At 45.4% G+C, this 7,952-nt stretch overlaps 1 non-coding gene across 1 annotated transcript; it reads right to left on the reverse strand.

The window, feature by feature from the left end:
• Positions 1-923: 923 nt before the first annotated feature.
• Positions 924-998, reverse strand: Trnat-ugu (transfer RNA threonine (anticodon UGU)). Its single transcript has one exon. It is a non-coding gene; the product is annotated as a tRNA-Thr (tRNA).
• Between the last annotated feature and the right edge of the window lie 6,954 nt (positions 999-7,952).

Here is a 7,952-nt window from a genome sequence, read left to right on the forward strand (position 1 = left end):
CCTAGTCAGTCCCAGTTCAGCACATGTTTTCATTCGTCGCCGCTGAATCCGCATAACGCCACGATGCAACTGATATCAATATCATCTTCCGTTTCCTTTCCTTTCTCCTCTATCCACCTTCAATTTACATAATATGAAATGTTAATGGTCAGGCCCGTCCATAGTGACAGCTCTCTACGCAACCCACTAAAAACTTCAAAATTCGTAGAATAGATTCTTAGATTTCATGCTATTTTATCTAAGAAATATCGAAATTTGTAGCTGTACACACATCAAAAGAAGTTTTGCATCACCCCGGTTCCCAGAACTTCTGAAGAAAGACGTTGACTGTGGATATTGATTGTATCACAGACACAGTCCCTTTCACTGTTCAGAAATGTCACTAAAGCCACCCAAAGATGTAAACAACGATGCATGATCAGCGCCTATTACACGCAGGGCGTCCGACAGCCGGTCATTTCCAGCCATTTCACCAGGAAGGAGGCACACGGCTCGTGTTGTTTGTAGTTCAACCATACCTAGACAGTCAATACCGCGGTTCGATCACGTCCGCATTGTTACTTTGTGCCAGGAAGGGCTCTCAACAAGGGAAGTGTCCAGGCGTCTCGCAGTGAACCAAAGGGATGTTGTTCGGACATGGACGAGATACAGAGAGACAGGAACTGTCGATGACATGCCTCGCTCAGGCCGCCCAAGGGCTACTACTGCAGACTGCAGTGGATGACCGCTGCCTACGGATTATGGCTCCGAGGAACCATGACAGCAACGCCACCATGTTGAATAATATACGTATATGCATATACATGTCCGAAAGAACGGACACCATAAGAGACCAGCAGCCGTCTAGAACGAAATTAGAATTATATTAATACCTTTAGCTTCTGACGGGCGTTGATATGTCAACGGGGACAGGGGAAAGTGTGTGCCCCGACCGGGACTCGAACCCGGGATCTCCTGCTTACATGGCAGACGCTCTATCCATCTGAGCCACCGAGGGCAGATTGAATAGCGCGACTGCAGGGACTATCTTGCCCACGCCTCCCGTCAGACCCACATCCTCACCTTGTATGTCCACACACTACATTCGTAGTGTCCCACCCCAACACACTCATTACTCGTGGAAGATATTGTTACTAAGTCCCGTACGAGTTCGGGAGATCCCGGGTTAGAGTCCCAGTCGTGGCACACATTTTCACCTGTCCCCGCTGACATATATCAACGCCCGTCAGCAGCTGAGGGTATTAATATTATTCTAATGTTGAATAATGCTTTTCGTGCGGCCACAGGACGTCGTGTTACGATTCAAGCTGCGCAACAGGCTGCATGATGCACATCTTCACTCCCGACTTCCATGGCGAGGTCCATCTTTGCAACCACAACACCCTGCAACATGGCACGGATGGGCCCAATAACATGCCGAATGGACCGCTCAGGATTGGCATCATGTTCGCTTCACCGATGAGTGTCACATATGTCTTCAACCAGACAATCGTCGGAGACATGTTTGGAAGCAACCCGGTCAGGCTGAACGCCTTAGACATACTGTCCAGCGAGTGCAGCAAGGTGGAGGTTCCCTGCTGTTTCGGGGTGGCAGTATGTGGGGCCGACGTAAGCCGCTGGTGGTCATGGAAGGCGCCGTAACGGCTGCATGTTACGTGAATGCCATCCAACCGATAGTGCAACCATATCGGCAGCATATTGGCGAGGCATTCGTCTTCATGGACGACAATTCGCGCCCCTGTGGTGCACATCTTGTGAATGACTTCATTCTGGATAACAACATCGCTTGACTAGAGTGGCCATCGTGTTCTCCAGACACGAACCCTATCGCACATGCCTGGGATAGATTGAAAAGGGCTTTATTTTATTTATTTAATAGTATGGCAAGGGTTTCCTGTCGGGCAGGCCGTTCGCCGGGTGCCGGTCTTTCATTTTGACACCTGTAGTCCATCATGATGAATGGATGATGATGAGGACAGCACAACACCCAGTCCCTGGGCGGAGAAAATTCCCCGACCTAGCCGGGAATCGAACCCGGGCCCAGAGGATTGACAATCCGTCACGCTGACCATTCAGCTACCTATGGCGGGCTGAAAAGGGCTATTTATGGACGGCGTGACCCACCAACTACTCCGAGGGATCTACGCCGAATCGCCGTCGAGCACTGGGACAATTTGGACCATCAGTGCCTTGATGAACTTGTGGGTAGTATGCCACGACGAATATAGGCATGCATCAATGCAAGAGGACGTGGTACTGTGTATTACAGGCACCGGTGTGTACAGCAGTCTGGACCACCACCTCTGAAGATCTCGCTATATGGTGATGCAACATGAGATGTGTGGTTTCCATGAGCAATAAAAAGGGCGGAAATGATGTTTATGTTGATATCTATTCCAGGTTCTGGAACTCTCGGAACCGAGGTGAAGCGAAACTTTTTTTATGTGTGTATAAAAATATAGTCTATCCCGTTATTTGCTTTTGAGGGAAGTATGACACACCCCTCCCCAGTGAATCAACACTTCTAAGGAGACGAATTTGTGACACTTGTGCGGAGGACACTTCTGCGGTGATGGAATGTGTTGCTATTTCTGCGGAGTCCAAGACACTCCTGGTAGATTTTTGCCTTCACACTCGAGAGATTCCCAATTTCACAAACTGCCATGTCCAACCTCGCATAGAATTCGAGCTAAGCTAGAGGTCAATCTGTCACAACAACTAGGCCTCTTGCTTTGACATTCGTCGGTTTCACCAAGGCGCAACCGAAGTGTCGCATTCCAACCCACCTTGTGATCTTCTGAAGATGGGCAAACCACCGTGATACTGATAAAGGCAAAATAAATGATAATAGAAAGGCTGGCTGCAGTTTTTTCCAAGTTTTCAGCGTGTATTAAAACAAATTCATATTTACACACAGACAACAGTGCTCTGTGATGCGATGCTAGACGGGGAAAAATTCGTAGTGAGCCTGAGCACTACGTGAGAAAAGCCGCTTGTACCAACAAGGGTCAAAGCTTCCGAGAAGAGAGTTTCCGCGGAAGTGTCACTTGTCACAACTGTTCCAACCCCACAGAGACTTTTTCCCGCACCCCATTAGCGACTGGAAATGGAGAGGGGGGCTGGGAAGGGGGAAACCATGGTTTTACATTAAGTACCCACCGTCATACACCTAAAGGCAGCTTGCGGTATGTAGATGGAGATGTGGATGTTTTTCCTGATGGGCTGTTTTGGTTTGCGAAATAGCAGAAAATTTTTACGTTGTACTAAGCATGAGACCACAGTCAAACATAGCAGTCGCGACACTCCGTCCCTTTTTTATTACCCACTACGGCTCTGAATAGGATATCAGATGAGTGCACATAATATCATTATTATTGATTTGTAGCATAGTTTTGCAATAGAAAACGTATATAGCGCCATAAAAATTGAGAAATAATTAGTTTCCTAAGGACTCTGGGAGACATGAAACGTTATATTGCACGACAGTTTACTTAAGATTCACCTGTAACGTGTATATGTTTCCTGAAGAACGTCGTTTTCCTTTAAGAACACAAATTTGCTTGTAGACACCAGAAGATCTACCTTTTGCAGAAAGACATCATATATCTATTCAGCAACGCAAAGTTAGGTCGCTATATTTCCAGCCAAATGAATGTGGTACGTAGGAAACTCTTACGGAATTTAATACCTTCATTATTTAACGTATCAGGTGAGCCATCATACCTGTAACTGAAGGGAAAATCTCGCAGACGTGATAACAAACACAGACGAAACAAATTCCTATAATTGTTATTACATCTGAACCGTAGACGGCAATATCTTTCGACACATTCGCTTTTCAGGCAGAAGTAATTACATTCACAAAAATATTCGTGGATAGGAAGTCGAGTGAGCGTAAGAAACGGCGAACCATTAAACTCGATGAAAAATTTTTGCGTCCAACAAAAGTATGGCCGACCGGAGTGGCCAAGCGGTTCTGGGCGCTACAGTCTGGAACCGCGAGACCGCTACGGTCGAAGGTTCGAATTCTGCCTCGGGCATGGATGTGTGTGATATCCTTAGGTTAGTTAGGTTTAAATAGTTCTAAGTTCTAGGGGACTGATACCTCAGAAGTTAAGTCCCATAGTGCTCAGAGCCATTTGAACCATTTTGAACAAAAGTATGTATCATAATACGAGGGGCGTTTGAGGAGGGGGCGTTTGAAAGGTCCGTGCAAAAATTTAAACTACCTACGTGTTTGGGGTAAACCATTTTTATTTTTCGACATAGTCTCTTTTTAGACTTATATACTTCGTTCAACACTGTTCTAATTTGTTGATCCCTTCCGAATAATAGGAATTGTCCAAGTCTGCAAAATAGCTATTAGTTGCTGCAATCATCTCCTCGTTTGAATAAAATCTTTGTCGCGCCAGCCATTTCTTCAAATTGGAGTACAAACAGTAGTCAGATGGAGCCAAGTCTGGAGAATAGCGGAGATGTGAAACGAGTTGGAATCCTATTTCAATTAATTTTGCGACCACAACTGCTGAGGTGTGTGCTGGTGCATTGTCGTGATGGGAAAGGACTTTTTTTGCAGTCCAATCGCCGGCGTTTTTCTTGCAGCTCGGTTTTCAAACGGTCCAGCAACAATGAATAATATGCACCTCTAATACTTTTACCCTTTTCCAGATAGTCGATGAGGATTATCCCTTGCGAATCCCAAACCTTTCCCGCCGAAGGACTGGTCCTCCCCTCTTGTGGTGCAGATTCTCCCTTGTCAACCCATTGTTTAGGTTTTTGTTTGATCTCAGGAGTATAGTAATGTATCCATGTTTCATTCACAGTGACGAAACGACGCTTAAAGTCATGCGGATTCTTCCTGAACAGCTGCAAACCATCCTTGCAACACTTCACATGATTCCGTTTTTGGTCAAGCTTGAGCAATCGCGGAACCCATCTTGCGGATAGCTTTGTCATGTCCAAATGTTTATGCAAAATATTATGTACCCATTCACTCGAGATGCTCACAGAACTAGCAATCTCGCCCACCTTAACTCTTCTGTCATCCATCACCATATCATGGATTTTATCAATGATTTCTGGAATCGTAACCTCCACAGGTCGTCCAGAATGTCCAGCATCACTTGTTCCCATATGGCCATTCCAAAAATTTTGAAACCACTTATAAACTGTTCTAATCTAAGATGCAGAGTCACCGCAATGTTTATCAAGCTTCTCTTTTCTCTCCTGAGGCGTTTTTCCTTTCATAAAGTAATGTTTAATCACCACACGAAATTGTTATTCGTCCATTTTTTGATTCACACGAATACCAAACACAAAGAAATAGACCAATATGGCTGAAATTTCGTGTGCGTATTTTCCAAAGATAATACTAACCAAACATGACCTCGATACCCCCCGGTGGTGCCATCTCTCGGACTTTGCACGTTTCCAAACGCCACTCGGAAGAATACAGAACAATAGAAACACTCTATAAGGGGAAAAAAAGGCACCCTACGAAGGAATTCAAAAAATGGTTCAAATGGCTCTGAGCACTATGGGACTGAACATCTGTGGTCATCAGTCCCCTAGAACTTAGGACTACTTAAACCGAACTAACCTAAGGACATCACACACATCCATGCCCGAGGCAGGATTCGAACCTGCGACCTTAGCGGTCACGCGGTTCCAGACTGAAGCGCCTAGAACCGCACGGCCACACCGGCCGGCCACGAAGGAGTTACTCGAATGTAACAGAAATCGGTAGATGTAATGTACATGTACAGACAAACAAATGGTTACAACTGTAAAAAACAAATTAGATGATTTATTCAAGAGAAAGGGCTTCACAAGTTGACGAAGTCAGTAAAGCGTTGCTCCACCTCCGTCCCTTATGTAAGCACTTACTCGGCTTGGCATTGATTGATAATGTTTTTAATGTCCTCGTGAGGGACATCGTGCCAAATTCTGTCCACCTGGCGCATTACATTGTCAGAATCCCGAGCTGGTTAGATGTCCCTGCCTATAATGGTCCAAACGTTCTTGGTTCGGCAGAGATCTGGCTTCTTCGCCGGCGCAGATATGTTTTTGCAAGCACGAATACAAGTAGTAGAAACTTCTGTCGTGTTCGGTCGGACATTATCTTGCTGAAAAGTAAGCTCAGGACGGCTTGCCACGGGCAAGAAAACAGCGCGTAGCATATCGTTGACGTATCGCTGTGCTGTAAGGGTGCTGCGAATAACCAAAGGGGTCATTCTGTGAAAACAAATGGCACCCGAGACGATCGCTCCTGGTTGTCGGCGACAGTCACATTGGTATCCCACTACTGCTCAGGGCACCTCCGGACACGACTTCGGCCTGGAATCTCATTGACTGCAGTAGGATGGTCTTTAGTGATGAGCCCCGCTTCGAAGTGAGCCCCGATGACAAGTGAGGACGTATCTGGAGACGCCCCAGCCAGTGGTGGAATACCAGCGTGGCTGTCGTCCGCCATACGGTCCGACATCCAGGAATGATTGATTGTCTGGAGTGCCATTTCTTTTCGTAGCGGGATGCCTTTGGTTGTCATCCGCGGCACTCGTGCAGCACAGCGGTATGTTGACGATATTGTACGCCCGGTTTTGTTCCCCTTCATGGCAAGCCACCCTGGGCTTATATTTCAGCGAGATAAAGTCCGCCCGCATACGGCGAGAGTTTCTACCGCTTGTCTTCGTGCTTGTCAGACCGACACATGGTCTATAATGTAGTCAGATCTCTCCCCATTTGAGAAAGTTTGGAGCATTATGGCCAGAGCCCTCCAACCATTTAAGGATTTCGACAATCTAACACGCCACTTGGGCAATATCTGGCACGATGTCCCTCAGGAGGACATCCAACCAATCTGCCAAGGGATGCCAAGCCGATTAACTGGATGCATAACGGCCAGAGATGGACCAACGCGTTATTGTCTTGGTCAATTTATGAAGCTCTTTCTCTTGAGCAAACCATCCAACTTTCCTGAAATTGTAATGATTTATTCGTCTATATGTATAAATGATATTTACCGATTTCCGTCCCTTTTGGTGGGTGGTGGTGGTGGTTAGTGTTTAACGTCCCGTCGACAACGAGGTCATTAGAGACGGAGCGCAAGCTCGGGTTAGGGAAGGATTGGGAAGGAAATCGGCCGTGTCCTTTCAAAGGAACCATCCCGGCATTTGCCTGAAACGATTTAGGGAAATCACGGAAAACCTAAATCAGGATGGCCGGAGACGGGATTGAACCGTCGTCCTCCCGAATGCGAGTCCAGTGTGCTAACCACTACGCCACCTCGCTCGGTGTCCCTTTTGGGTACTTCCTTCCTGTTGCGTCTTTCCCCCCCCCCCCCCCCCCCCCTTCTTAGAGTGCATATGCCTCTCATGCATGAAATGTGCATTGATATTTTTCTTTTAGCGGAATAAGCTGCTATTATACACTTATTCGAAACTATTTCTTCCTTAATAAGTTCTATCTTATATCATTAAATCAGTGTGATCAGGCTGTTTTTACATTTTTAGATGATAATTGATCCCCCTTAGTAATTTACTAACGCATCGTACGTAAAATATAATTATTTCGTTAATTAACCCTTAACTCGCGAGGTGACTTTTCTGTAACGTATACCACGAGGTGGGGTCTCTAGGACTGCTATGTTGAAACCGAGGTTTAAGACAAAAACGGTTGAAATTTTTAATTTATCGTATATAACATTTATTTTTACAATTATTTAAGTGTTGTTTAAATGCTTCTACTTCATTTTATTGCACTAAACAAAGCCAGCAGAATTTTAATATTTATCACGCAAAAGCACATAATTTTGTGTGGTTCTTTTAAATAGTACAAGTAAATAGTGCGTTAGACTACTGAATTTTAGATTCTGAAAAAAAATTATACAATCTTTGTAGCAAATAGATTTCCTAATAAAACTAAATTCCAGGGTTTAAATTTGCGCACAAAAT

Source organism: Schistocerca cancellata, chromosome 5 (assembly GCF_023864275.1).
Source record: "Schistocerca cancellata isolate TAMUIC-IGC-003103 chromosome 5, iqSchCanc2.1, whole genome shotgun sequence".
Taxonomy (NCBI): Eukaryota; Metazoa; Arthropoda; class Insecta; order Orthoptera; family Acrididae; genus Schistocerca; species Schistocerca cancellata.